Source organism: Berghia stephanieae, chromosome 4 (genome assembly GCF_034508935.2).
Source record: "Berghia stephanieae isolate SIO BIC M18660-M18661 chromosome 4, UCSD_Bste_1.3, whole genome shotgun sequence".
NCBI lineage: Eukaryota > Metazoa > Mollusca > Gastropoda > Nudibranchia > Aeolidiidae > Berghia > Berghia stephanieae.
The window spans coordinates 52,888,497-52,904,151 of NC_088363.1; the positions used below are offsets into that span (position 1 = coordinate 52,888,497).

The following is a 15,655-nucleotide window of genomic DNA, read 5'->3' on the forward strand; positions in this document are numbered from 1 at the left end:
CTCTTGGTAACTACGTTACCCTACACACTCTTTGGTCAAACACAAATTCGTCAGGTCTAGTTAGTGAGTATTTCTCACAATATTTTGACGCACGATACATTCTTTTTTTTCAATCATCTGAGTTAGAATTGTGAGTGGTGCTCAGGATATGCGGGCTGTTTACTCCGGGTGATAGACAAGTACTTAAGGTGACTATGGATCTCTGGTTTAGGCTCAGAGGTTGATTTCAGGGTCAATATATATTTTTAATTTTCTAGTCAAAAACAAAACATTTAAGGTTTATTCGACTAGTTTTAATAAAATATAAGATAACTTGCGTAATTTTCAAAAGTGTAGGCATCGTCGATTGATTAAAGAACTGAACTTTATACGATAAGAAAATATTAGTTAAAAATCCATGTCAATAGCTTGACAGGTATAGCTACAAGAGGTCACAGAGGAACAATCAATTTCCAATGCAAATTCCTTGTTCTCCTTTTCATGAGCACCCTAGCAAGTTAAATCAAATCAGTGAATAATACTAATAGTCACTTGAAAAATATTTTGAACTAGGGTATAGCAAACAAAGATACAGAATTCTTTTAGTTACGGAGTAAAAATTTCGGCGGAGATGATATATTTAAAATACGAGAGGCACATTGAGTACTATGTTTTTTTCTTTTGAAATCTGCCTTTTCCGAGACTAAAATGAAAATATGGAGATATAAAACTTAGGGCCTCCTTCCATATGTAGGTGTTCAATGTCAAGTCGGTAAACATGGCATTTGAGAATTGTTGGTATGTGTCTGAATAAAATGCACACATGTCTGCCCGCTATATCAATCATACAAATACACAAATGTTTACAGTCTGAGAGAATTTAGTGAGAGGAAATCACCCAATTGAATATAAAAAGCTTCGAAAACAGGTGCCAAATTTCAATTGTGTATTACATATAAACAGAGAATGTTTACCGACCTGACACGAACTGACATAGATAAGCATCTTCTGCTATTAAAACCCTATTGCCACTTCAGAAGTTTTATGTCTCTAATATCGCTGTCTTCTTCAGTAATATTATGTCGTGTGCCAAGAAGCGCGGTCACTGAAAGAAAGGAAAGAAGCGATTTCCCCAATGCCCTCTCTAGTTTGCTATAGATTTACCGCATTGTCACAACTTTAGCACCACGACTAGATGTTTGGATTTTAACCAGTTAACATCCGTGCTATAGAATAACACATATTTAAAATTTGGCCAGAAAACTTGCCCTTCAAATACCGATCGATTTAAATGACCCAAATCTTGGCAAAAACTCTAAAACCAGGGTCTTCGCAAAGTCACAGGTTTGAGAGTTTTTGCCAAGATGAGGGTTATTTAAATCGATCGATATTTGAAGGACAAGTTTTCTGGCCAATATTTTTAATACGATTTTTCCAAGAGTACTACAGTTAACTGATTACAAAAGAATTCATTTGCTTCAATATTGCACGAAAAAATCACTTGTGGAAATATCCTTGTTGTATAAATCTGTTTATCTGTTGCTCCGGTTCCTTTATACTAGGATCAAAATCGACCTAAATGAATTCAGCTAATTTCAGAAGTATGAAAAGCACTTCAATCACTAAGTCTCGCGTTACATCTTGTAATGATTTTCCTCGACAATGATTTGAAACATTTGAATCGTCCACGTTTGCACAGCAGGAGATTCAATCAGTATCGAATTCTGGCATGAATTTACGAAACGCTTTTTTGTCTTTGGCCAGGAAAATGTTACTTTATTAAATTAGCTATGATAGTCCTCCAAATTAAAAAAAAAATCTTGAGCAAGTTGGAGTTTCAGCTTAATCAAAAGATGACGTAAATAAATATAAAAGAACTATTATTAGTAAGCCGTAAATTTATCTGATATGGTATTGGTTATATTGTTGGCTGGGCTCTTGATTTAAACCAGAAAGAGACTTTGACCTTGTTTACAGATGATAATTTGTATGTTAATAAATACAAAACAATCAATCTCACATACATTGTCAAACATTGATTTATGTTGTTTGTTTTTCCTTATTTAAATTTTGTTAAATATTTTATAGCAAGTTTAAAGACCTGTGAATCAATATAATTCTACTTTATTATCAAAAGGTCTTGAAATCATTATTCTTAACATCTATTTTTTATCAAAATTTAACTCTGTGTTTGGAATGACTATTATCTATTCTCAACTATTTGTCGTGAACTGACCAAAATAATCTCCATCAAAACGTATTTAATATTATTCGTGGCTGAATAATTAAGATATTCAGTTTTACACTGTTTAAACTTTCGTATTGATTTTGGCTTTACAGACAAAGCTATCCCCATGGAATGCAAAAGAAAACATTCTTGAAATACTCAAGTCATCTTTACTCTGTTTTCCATTTTGCCCAGTCAAAGCTGAAAATGCATTTTTAAGAAAGATAAGATTGAATATAAAGGCGTTTTGAATTTTGAGAATTCAGGCGTAAACACATGGGTGCTAAACAGCGCTCCTAGTATAAATTTTATTATCTCAATTTGTTTCCAAGGCAGATCTAGCTAGTATTATTCAAAACATATTTTCGTTTATGAAATGAAGCTGGCAAAGTGAACAATTAATCATTCTACCATTCCACATTATTAGTAATGTGTAATGATATCGAGTTTACCTTAGTAATCGTGACATCAGATTATCAATCGTATAATTTCAATAAAATTAAATTGATTGAAATGAAGCAGGCATATCGTTTAAATGTTTTAGGAGATGTCTTGTATTTTGATATAACGAAATCGAAATCTTTTGAGGGATAGATTTAAAGATTTCTTACACTCTTGCGTTTTAAAATTCGAACTTTTTTCCCAACGCGCGTTCGTAAACTCGTGCAGCGATTGGGAACACGTCCAGAATTCCAAAGAGCGAGTGTAAGACTTGACTAATATATCATATATTGTTATGTATTTGGATGCACATTTACTTTCATGTGTATCTTATTTACTATACTGCTTTATGAAATTATGTAAATATATTTATAAAGCTTATTTATTCATTCTTGTAATTCACGTTTGAAAACCCAAATTTCCTTAGGGATAAATATAGTTTATTTATTTGTTTTGGCTTTAAGCTCTATTCTCTTTATACAGATCACTAACTGGAGTCATATTTTTACTTTAAGTAGCTTCAATTGTCGGCGACTGATTCATACAGAATCAAATCGTGTTTACTTATCAAACACAGAGAATCGACAGTTGAATTGGCAAAGATGGATAAAGCTGATGTACACTGAGAGAACAACTTTCATTTTGACAGAAAATGTTTACTTTAATCTTACTTACTTACTTACTTACTTACTTACTTACTTACTTACTTACTTACTTACTTACTTACTTATCTAAGCCAGCTGAGCTCTAGCCCCTCGGTCCTGTACGATGACGTAAAAGTTGGATATGTACTGTGGTTGCTCCAGCTGACTGTTCAAACCTGAGAATTTGAAAGCTCAAATTTGGAAACTTGTTTAATAGGTGGAGAGTCATTTCAATCGATAGATAATTGAAATATAGAACGAACGAACTTGACGTCACCCAGCCCTTCGTTATTGTTTTTAGGCAGCCATTTTTGCATGAGTAGTTCTCACTAAATTATTTCAATCAAACTATAAGCATTCAAGGTTACTCATAGTTTTGTGTGTTGGTACGTTATATCCGGTTGTCGGATGCTGTGAGTATTTTTGGCTAAACGCAAAGCATCGATACGTTCTCTTGCCAAATGTGTCATAATGTGTTTTGTCAAACCATGTCAGAAAGGATTTTGACTTATCTGAGAACAGATCAATATGCTGACCAAAGAAAAAATGTAAACAAAATCTCATACAAAATCCACTTGGTCGCTCTAATTCTAGTATTAATGTGAAAAGGAATTATTGAAAGGTTGGGTTTATATTCAGTGACCTGTCCAGAACATTGATATCTTTTTAGTTTGAAATTTGTATTGGGGTGGATTTGCGAGATGAGTTTATGCGCGGGCGGGCGCGCCCGTGTGTGTAAGTAAGTTCGTGTGTATTTGTGTTAAATAATGAAGCCGTGTAGATTGAAATGTCCAGATTCAGAAGAAAAAAAAAAGATCTATCATCACTGTAAATACATTTCAACGTCTCAAAACACGCTGCATATACAGTTTAAAGTATCTCTGTTTCAAAACTTGTTAGATTTTTTTTTCCCATGTCCTGTAAAATATTCTTGAAGCGTTCTTTGTTTTGTGGTCACGTGATCTTAGCTCCAATAATAATAATAATAATAATAATGATAATAATAATAATAATAATAATAATAATAATAATAATAATAATAATAATAATAATAATAATAATAATAATATTAATAATAATAATAATAATAATAATAATAATAATATATAGATATATATTATAAATGGTGGCTATATATATATATATATATATATATATACATATATATATATATATATACATATATATATATATATGCGTGTGCGTGTGTGTGTGTGAGTGTGTGTATGTGTGTGTGTATGTGTGTGTGTGTCTAGACGATGCTATGAATGATTTCAAAATAAAATTAACGAAATTGGTACGCCAATCGGAAAAGAGAGAAGTTTTTTTTCGATGACGTGAGATTTAAGCCTTGAGACATTTTACGTTTTTGTGAAAAAGTTATACAAAGCGTAAAAATGGTAAACCATAGACTATTAATTTATTCAAGCCAGATATCTCCCAAAATCAATATTCATTTGTCCGGGCTGTCTGTGGTTACAATATGAAAATGTCCCTTTGACAGAATTTAAAGCAACGAAAAAAGACGAGACAAGCAGATGAACAGGCCAGACATTAATAATCATTGTGTGGGTGTCGGTGATTAGGGCATTTTTGGTATCTAACTAGACTTGACACAGTATCAAACCACTTCCAATAATTGTTATTCATTTATTTATTTATTGTTGGATTCTGCATTTCTATCAATTCAGACATTTTTATTTAGAATAGAGCAGATATGTAGTAACGTCAGACCTTCTACTATTCCGATTCCAAACTTTACTTTATGGAAGTGTGTATGTACATAGCCAGTCCCTCCGAGGACTAATAATGAATAGGTTGCTTATTGAATCATAGGGTGGCATAACTATTTTAGTAGCATAATGTATAGGCAGATTCTTAAGACTACAAGACGTAAAAGAGCGAGGATGGATGATCTTTTTTGACGACCAGCATATTATATTTATTACACTAGAAAATAAAATGCCATCACTCTAAAACCTGAAGACCAATTACACAATTTATGTATCTAGTCCTCCGGAAGAGTGGCTTTACACTTTCGATGAGATTGGAACTAGTTTTTTTAACTCACACTTTTGTTCCTTATTGTAACACTCTATCAAGGCTGATTTGATTTAAGAGGCGTCCTATAATATGAAAAATCCCAGACACTGCGGCGATAAGCCCATTGAGGGGGACTTTCTTTTCCATCTGATGGACGTATCAGATATGGACGTAATATTCCAATGTCTACCTATTGTCAATAAATAATGTTGTTTCTGTCCAAAACTGCGTCCTAAGCGGCACCTTTTATACACACTTGTTCAGATTTTTTAAACCCTAGTTTGTAAGTTTCCTAAACTACGGGTGCACGTATCGTTTGATGTAATAGATGCACATTATTTACGAGGGAAAATGAAAAACGTATAGCGCTCAGAGAATCATAAACCGTGGAAAAAGCTCCATCTACATCAAAACACTTATTTCGCAATCCTACACACAAAAATCTTGATGTTGTTGATGTTTTGATGGAAAAGATTACCAAGACTTAGGGGAAATTAAATAAATGTAGAACGAGACACCAAAAAAACCACCTTATAATATTTTATGCATTTTACTCATTTAACCTTCTTTATTCCTTTGGGTACTAGGGACTGCAATTGCACTTTTCCAACGTATTTGGATTATGTGTTTAGTTTTAAAAACTCACGACATAACATCCGCCAGCCGAATATAAAGCACCAACGCACAAAATACCTTGAACATTTTAAAAGTCTACAATTCAGCGACTGATGTTTTGGGATGGTTTTTTATTCTATTTTTCTTTCTTGCTTTGTCTGGCACTTTTCATACACACCTTTTCAGGTCTTTATCTCACCGTACACATGTGTAAAATGAGTTCCTGGACGTTAACAACGTTGTCTCTGTCGTTCTACATGTTACGGGTAGCTGTTTGTCGCGGACCCTTTGTGAAGCGCTTTGAGCATGGATGTTGCAATATATAAAAGCTCATGGGGGGGGGGGGGGGGGGGGGGGGAGAGCAGGTAAATAAAAGAGGTCTAATATTAGTGGGGGAAAAATGACGTTGAAAAAAATTTTGGAAAATATTTTTTTTTTAATGCCGGATGGCCCACTTGTCTTAAAAACTACCATTAAGAGGATGTAAAATTTTGGAGGATGATGATTCAGTAACATATTATTATTGAGCTTTTTAAAAAAGTTGGGCTTTTATATAGAGTAATATCCACTAAACGTGCTCAATACGCTTTACAAGGGTCCCTGGCCAACAGCAACACTTATCATGTAGGACGTGACACCACGCCTGTTAGGCGATATTACAATTATTTCGGACAGAGACAACGCTGTAAACGGCCAGGTACTCATTTTACACCAGGGTACGGTGAGAGAACGTGAGTAAAGAGTCTTTTCCAAGGACTTAACTATGCGAACCCAGGACCTTTCTATCCGAAAGCGAGTGTCAAAGCACTAGACCACATAGCCGAACATTATGACCTCAAAGTATCTGTTTAGCTTTTTTATATGTTTATCTTTTTTTTTCGGGGCAGACTCGGATGAAGCAAACTATTCAGTCAAAAGAATGCTGTATTGTCTGATTGTGGCTTTAGTGTTAGATAAATCTTAATTTTTGAACGATGTAAAGGAATCTTTTCCGGAGGAGTAGGAGGAAGAGAAGGAAGGGAGAAGAGAAAGAGGAGAATGATGAAGAAGAGGTCGTAAAGGTGGAGAAGAAGAAGAAGAAGAAGAAGAAGAAGAAGAAGAAGAAGAAGAAGAAGAAGAAGAAGAAGAAGATGACGACGATGATGATGATGATGATGATGATGATGATGATGATGATGATGATGATGATGATGATAATGATGATGATAATGATGATAAGCCTCAACCACCCGATACCCGATATCTTTTAACTGTCAGTTTACATATATTATAAACCATAACTACCTTACTGTCAAAGCTAAGGGGAGTGGAAGATGTTAACAAATTAAAAACCCTCCAGAAAATGGAACATAATACAAGTCAGTGATACCTACAAGATAGCGAATTTATATCTAAGCAACAACAAAAACCCTAATACATTCATATTATAAGTTTCTCCTTTCATTCAATCGCATCTCAATCCTTGACTTAATCCGAAATCCTATGTATATATTTATTACTTTTTAACCACCTCCTTGTCTACTGAAGTTGGTCTGTGCTCTGTCAGGGTGTCCGGACATCTTGCTTGGGTGCTCAGCAGTATTCACGGTGTTAATCCTCACGGGAGACGAGGGATGGGCAGTCTAATTGGCTTGAAGGAGTGCAAAAGCATCTTCTTTTTTCGGGGAGTTCCCCACGGACCGGTCCCGATAGTGAGGCTTGATATTATCAATTAGGGTCCTGGGTCAGACGAGATATATAGTGATACCAAGCTGTTTGTATGTGACAAGTCTTATTTATAATGAATCGTCATCAACGACAACCCGAGGGATCTGGGCCATTTACTGTCGCGTATTGACAAAACGCCTTTTTAAAAATAGTTTTACCACAAATTATTCTAATTCGAATATTATGTGATCGACGTGTACATACAAATATGCAGGTCTGACATCCCAATTCCCTTATAGGCATAGTTTAACATTGTTGTAATGGACAATATTTTGCGTCATTTTTTTTTTTTTAGATTTCCATTATAACAATGAGCTCATAAGGAATTGGGTTATCAGACCTACAAATAAATTCACGTTGGTCGAGGTGAATTTGATGCTTAACATTACATTTATAGACAAAATGATTGAATTGAGTTAAGTGTATTTGTTTTAATAAGTAAAGATAATATAATTTCTTAGATTGTAAAAAAAAATATTTATATTACTATTTTCATCATTCTTGATTTTTCAAGTGACTTTCCGACATAATTCTGACATAATTTTGAAAAGATTGGTCCTATATTGATGATTTAAGACTCTTTAGCTTTGAATCTGCCATTGTCATTAGAGAGACAGAGGAGGCAATTCTGGTATGCAAAAGTTCACTCGTTTGTCAATTGTTTTTCTTCCCCTAAACAAAACAAAACTTATTATGATTGCTTCAAACTCTATCAGGGCTTCTAATAGTTCAGTTGGTAGAGCACTCGCTTCACGCGCAAAGGGACCGAGATCGACCCTGAAAGAAGCCGTGATTTTTTTTCGACCTCATCCCTCCCCCTTGTCCATCTACTAGCAGTGATTGGGTAGCTGGGTCTGTTAGAGCTAATAGCATGCAATTTCTATTGTTCATTTTACCCTATAGAAACCGGGATACATACATACATACATACATACATACATACATACATACATACATACATACATACATACATACATACATACATACATACATACATACATACAACATACATACATACTATACATACATACTACATACATACATACATACATACACATACATACATACATACATACATACATACATACATACATACATACATACATACATACATACATACATACATACATACATACATACATACATACATACATACATACATACATACATACATACATACATACATACATACATACATACATACATACATACATACATACATACATACATACCATACATCATACATACATATACATAAACATACTGCACATACATACATATACATAACATTGAATACAATATTTACATAATGTATAATATATATATATATATATATATATATATATATATATATATATATATATTATATATATATACGTACAATAATTACTATCTGACTGCTGGATTCATTTTAATTTGTATGAAGATTTTAGCTAGAAAATTAAAACTACAATCATTACAATTTATTGTTTACAAATATAATATCTTAGAGTAACATCTTAACATTAACACAAAGCATTTTCCACTTTGAACTCCATGCACAATGCGCTTCATAATGTGACACGTATCACACATTTATAGTGATACACCAGTTCCATTCCCTGAAACCCGACATAAGTAAAACTGAGAAATGAAAATGGGAACGGAATGGGAGGGTCAGAAAGAGAGAAGGAGATAGATAGATAGATAGATAGATAGATAGATAGATAGATAGATAGATAGATAGAGATAGAGAGAGAGATAGAGAAATGGAGAATGATGGAGAAAAAGAAATAGAGTAAGAGAGTGAGAGAGAGAGAGAGAGAGAGAGAGAGAGAGAGGGAGAGAGAGAGAGAGAGAGAGAGAGAGAGAGAGAGAGAGAGAGGGAGAGAGAGGGGGGTGTAATGGTGTAAAGCTAGTGTTAACTAAAACTGTCTAGCGTAAAGCTGACCAAATGGAGCCGAGCCGGGTCCAAGTCACACGCATTTAGCCACTGCTCAAATTAATGCATTTTGAGGTCCTTTTTCAATTCATTATTCATTGGTAAGGAAACAGCTTTACAATTTTTTTGGACACAACAAAGTGATTATCCTATTTTTACAACGTATAGAATCAACAAAGTTGACGTTGCTAAGCACTTTTGTTCTTGCTTTCAAACCGACCCTTGGGCGTTAAGTTCTCTCTAAATTTTCTTTAATGGACAACGTTTAAGGTTACTCATAGTTTTGTGGGTTGGTGTGATTGATCTGGCGGGCAGAACTGGTGAGAAGGTAAAACACCTACATCAATACACATACGCATAGCACGTTGGGATCATATTGCTGATTGTTGAGTAGGTTTTTTCGCCAATCCTTGCTGTAATGAGTTCTCACCATACTTTCCCTCACAGAGTATTGGTGGTCAAAGTGACACATGTATTTCTTCTATGTGTTGGTTACATCATTTATCCTTACATCCATGGCCCTCATAGCCAAGAAGGACTACTTTTTTGTCATACATTATATTTTTTTTTTAATCCTGTTTCAGGGGACCAAGATGATATTCTGGGATACCTTCTTAAGAACTCGGGTGAACAACAACAACAAGATACATACTTGTCAGATGAATCTGCGTTGATGGCCATTGAACGGATTCTCATGGTAAGATATGAAATCTATATAGTGTTATAAAGATGAGATCGTGAACGAAGAACTTACTGAGTACACAACTGAAAATTCTATATCCACACGTTGATGAATATATTTATACAAACATAAACAGTCCCTTTCCAAGGACTCCCCGTGTCCATCGCACTTGACAATGCATTTCCCCTCTGCAAGACATGAAACACATTTTTTTCATGCAGTACAAAACCCACCTATTATGTGTTGTTTTGTGCTAACAGTCTTATAATATTATCCTACACGGACTACAATCGGCTACTTTTTAACACCAGAGTCGAGTGAAACAATGTATTGGAGTGTCAATTAAGGATAATAGGAATTTTTTTTACTTGAAAAAGTAAAATGTGGTCCATTAGATTCACAAGGCCGTGGAGCCGGAGTTTCTTCCGAGTTATTTAAAGTATACAAACAGTAGCAATTATTATTACCTTGTGGATATGACGCAAATCTATTGCAAACGTATTTTCAACCAAATATAACAGATCCAGCTACCCATTCACTTCTGAGTTGAAAAGTAATGTTAGGCCTTCAGAGCCACTAGGCACAAGGAGTCGGAGTTTATCCAAGTTTATATAGCGTAAAATAGACAATAACAATTGCTTGCTATCCTTTGGATAGGATGCTAGTCTATCGCAAGGTATTTTCCACCAGATCTGACAGACCCAGCTACCCATTCACTGATGGGTGGACACGGGTGGGAGGGGGTTCGGAAAAAAAAACTTGACTTCACCCGGGATCGATCTTGGCCCTTTGCGTGTGAACCGAATGATCTACCAACTGAACAATCGGACCCCCAATGAAAAGGAGTGTTAAAAAAAAATCTCGAGTACACCCGGGATCGATACCGATCGGATTGGTTGTGAGATGAGCACTCTAACCCTGAGAAATCATACACAAATCCCCCCTTCTTCCCCCCCCCCCCACCCTCGAATGTGGTCACGAATAAAAATCAATTGTCATAGTAATAATTCGATTTCATTATCAGAACATTTCTTGTCATAAGAATGATCATACCCGGCAAAACATCTTGATTCATATCATTTCCTTTCGTTCACAGAAATGGAAAATGGCACGTAAGATGGGAATCGCTACACAGCCACAGAATTAAATCCTTCAAGATTTCAATATTACTAGAATGGCATAATGCGTGTTAAAGGTAAATATTCCTTTCAATATCCTCTTCTATTAATAAAGGAAGGGCGCGGGAGAAGAAAGGGCAGCGTGGCATTTTGTTTCAAATACTTATTTTTCAAATATATCTAAGTACAAAATGTGATGTGTACCTTACCCTCACCCTTTATATTTTCAATACAAATTGACTTGCTCACGTTGGAACCTCTAGTTCTTAGTGTCTTCTTTTAACAATGTGATCCAAATATAATTGCATAGCGTAGTCTTCGACAGCAGCTTCTAATAGTAATCACACTACCATGTTATGACGATCTATCCAGGACGCCATCTTATTACCGTACTCATACACCGTCGCAAGCTTCGTCACAACTCATCGTTCAACTCGTAATGCCTAAATTATATTGATCCCAAGAGACAGTTTTAAGCCACTCAATGTATTTCTACTATTAGAAGAGTTACATTCGGCTTATTTGTCAGTCAGGACGGACAACGTGCAACCCACAAGACAAGAAACGTTTTCATCTTACCTGAACAAAGGTTGTCAATTTGAATGAGTTTTCGCTACAACTTGCTATTTTGTCAGTTTGTAGTGGCGGAAGCAGTCTTCGTAAATGATGTAATCGGGTTATTACAACTAAAGTCATTTAATTAAAGACGTAACAAAGCAAAAACTCTCTCTTTGATCGGTCGGGGAAATGGTCGGTAAGGGAAGGGACGACTCTAGGTGCTCTGCGATTTCGGGCTCTTGACCGATACGAGTGTAAGTCAGACAGTTGGCAAGTCCCCACTGATGTAGTGAGCGTTCTGTTAAGCAGGTTCTCGACCGAGGCCGATTGGCTCAATGTCTCCTCTTGCTGGTGGAAAAGCCTGCCAACTTCTCCCCCAGTTTCGAGGACTCGATGTCCCCGCCCCCACGAGGGATTGCAATGGTCCAAACCAACTTCCATCTCGTATATACAGCTCTGTCGGAAGCCAGGGAGGGAGTCTTCGACGAATTTCACTTTGCAACATTTTGAAAGTTCGCAGACAGTTATGGCGAATGTATTAGGACATGAGAGGATTCAATTCGTTACAGCTATCAATTGTTTGTTTAAACAAATTTGAAGGCGACTGCACATTACATGCGTATAACATGAATCTTTTTAACTTCACTTCGGTGAATGGGACAGAACCCTAATCGTTTGACATTGAGCTTCATCCATTGCATGTGTTAAACGGAACCCATCTTGGAATTTGTTTGATATGCTCTTCACTTTAGGTTGTTACTGAATACTCGCCAAATAAAAAGATATTGTCAAAATTCTCAAACCTGAGACCTTCTTTGAAGACCCAGGCTTCAGAGTATTTTTTCCACTGTGTCACAAACACTGAGATTCGAACCTGGAACTTACATGTCATAAGTCAAGTGCCATATCACATGACCACAAAACCTCTCTTTGAGAAATTTAATTTAAATTGAGGAGAATAAACATAGCTAATTTCAAAGCTGGGGAAAAGAAAAAGAAAAATTACTTAATTTTGATGATTTCGACAACAACAAAAATTCAATTTTAGGCGCCTAGTTCATTCCGACGTAATGGCGGATTGAGATGCTGTGTCACATGATATTTTAAAAATAAAGCGTTTCCAGTATTTTTTTGTATTGATTAAATCTTGAATGTAGTTACGTTTACAATAAAAGAAAATCCAATACTAGCGTTGTCTTTATATTTTATTTTATGACTTGTTCATAATTCGTTTGTTTATTTTTTAAAAATCTTTCAGAAAAGTCTTTTATCAACATCAGGAAGACATCTTTTGACTGTGAGGCTGAGTGATGATGAATGAGAGAATACATCCGCGTCATCAAAGATAACAAAGAAAGAGAGAAGAAGGGCGGTGCTACATTTCGCTTGTTCACAATTGTTATTTATTGCTCATTTCATATACAAAGTTTAAACTATTTATTGATACAAAAACAAATAACGAAAAATATTATTAAAAAATAATAATCGAAATGAGTAAAGGGTGATGTAAATGTTGAATTATACACAGAATAAAAAATATTGTCTTTAAATTGGGAGAGAAAAAATTGGAAAACTAAATTTACTTCTCAAAATTACATCATGGCCAAATCAAAAATGTATTAAAGATTGAAACGAAATCAATTCTAGAAAATTTAAAATAAAAGTTGTTTTTTTTTATGTTTTTGCTTTTTTTTTTTTGGTGATCGAACATTGCCCGATACAGGCAATGAATCATTGTGATCACAAAGCTGTAATTACTTTATAAAAAAATGTTTTGAAAACGTCTTCAATAAATTGAATTCCAAATAGCATGCTGTGACTCGAAACGTCAATTTGAAATTATATTTATTTTGTGTTTGCCTTTGACTGATAAAACTCTTAGTCTGAAATAACCTTCATCTTCCATTTGTCAATTAATCATAAAAATACAAGACATTCAACCACAAAAAATAATATAGATTTAACTTAAAATTCCGTTAAATTCCGTTGGCATTTTTATTCAGAATTATTTGGTCCAGTTATTTTATTTGAGTAGAAGAAATAAATAAATGTATTGAATAGTTTTGAGTAGTACTTCATAAAATTAATTTGTTTTGAGACCTTCGATAGTACACAGATTCAATAGAGACAAATTAACTTAATTCAAATAAATAAAATATCACCTTACGACTACTAATGTAATGTCGGATTTTTTTAATTTCAAAAGTGCAATTTTTGAAAAATGAAAAACCATCTATTCACTGTCTCTTTCTACGTATCTAATAGGATTGATTTTCCAGATTCGAGGACTAAAGACCTCTATATAATAATGATAATATATAACAACTGTATAGCACGTTTTCAAAATTAATAATGCGCAATGCGCTTCTATATCTAGATATAATATATTTCTATATCTATAATCTTTCCATCCCACCGACAGACAAATATCCAACAAAGACATAATATCATAAGCAGTGTATTCAACACAAGTTCGCAGTCGGAAAAGTACTTCTATTGTTAAATTTAATTAAAATGAATATAATCATTTCATGAGCTCTTCATATTTGAAAACCACAAAACGCACGCGAGTAACTCACCCAACTCTTTGTGATTTTTACTTTTTTGTTTGTTTTGTTGTTGTTGCTTTAAAGAAAATGAATAAATGTGACCCGCCGTCCATAACGGTATTATGTCGGGATGAAGTCAACCCCAAAAGTGACATTAAACAAATTTAAATGAAAAGAAATACAAATTTTCAGTTTTGGAATTTGAGAAATCGTATCTATTTTTCCATCGTGACGAATTGAAATTAACACTATTTCATTTTTTGTAGCTGAACATTAATTTCAAACCTCTAGTTTATCCTGACATAATACCGTTTCAAAATAGTGGGTAACAGATTGTTTATCTCCTGTCGCCGTGAACTAAAAAGTTATTGGAAAATAGAAATGAATATAGTTTTAGTTTGAGAGAAAAGAAATTGGCTTACAAGCTCATGTTATATAATTGGAATTTGAAAATAAAACTGCCATTTTTATTCACACCTGTTCTAGCAATTCTATTTCACAATTTTATTTTGTAATTTGATTTTACTGACCGTTCAACAACAGAGACAATGCGTTGGACGCACAGTTATTCGTCTCTGTCATATTTTTTGATTCGGGTGATGAGTAACTAAAACTACATGGCTATAGACGGTGTCGGATATCATAAGAGTGCCCGTATGTAAAAGAATGTATAACAAGCAATCGTTCCTGTATGAAAAGGATATTTAGTTCTACACGACCCGCTTGGAGGTAGGAAATTTATGAATCGCATAAACTCTAGTGAAAATGGTGGCAATGCGTTAAACAAATGCACATCTTTATCTTTGTACATAAGGCACACAGAGACAATTTATCAATATATAAAAGACATCATGTATACAAGTGATTACCTTATAGTGCGTTAATTAGTAGAGGGTCGATGTTTTCCGCGGTTCCGCAGAATTCCGTGGTTTCAAATTCCGCGGATTTTTTTTTTTCGTGGTTTCAGATTCCTCGGATTGTTTCCGTGGTTTCTGAGGATCGACGCATTGTTGGGAAATTTTCCGTGGAAGAAATCCGAGAACTGAATCTCATCTCCGCGATTCTACGATCCGAGTAAGAAAGTCTAACCCGCTGCCATTTTGTTTCGTTGTTTCCATGGTTTCCATGATTTCGTTCAACTTTTTAATGTAGTGATACTGGGTCACTCCAG

General features: G+C 34.6%; 1 long non-coding RNA gene across 1 annotated transcript in view; it reads left to right on the forward strand.

Annotated features, from left to right (window-relative positions):
* Positions 1 to 14,956, forward strand: part of LOC144970802 (uncharacterized) — a 50,693-nt gene extending 35,737 nt beyond the window's left edge. Inside the window, exons 3-5 of the long non-coding RNA XR_013645026.1 lie at positions 10,162 to 10,274; positions 11,356 to 11,454; positions 13,194 to 14,956. This is a non-coding gene — a long non-coding RNA (uncharacterized LOC144970802). The remainder of the gene's footprint in view (positions 1 to 10,161; positions 10,275 to 11,355; positions 11,455 to 13,193) is intronic.
* Positions 14,957 to 15,655: the final 699 nt, after the last annotated feature.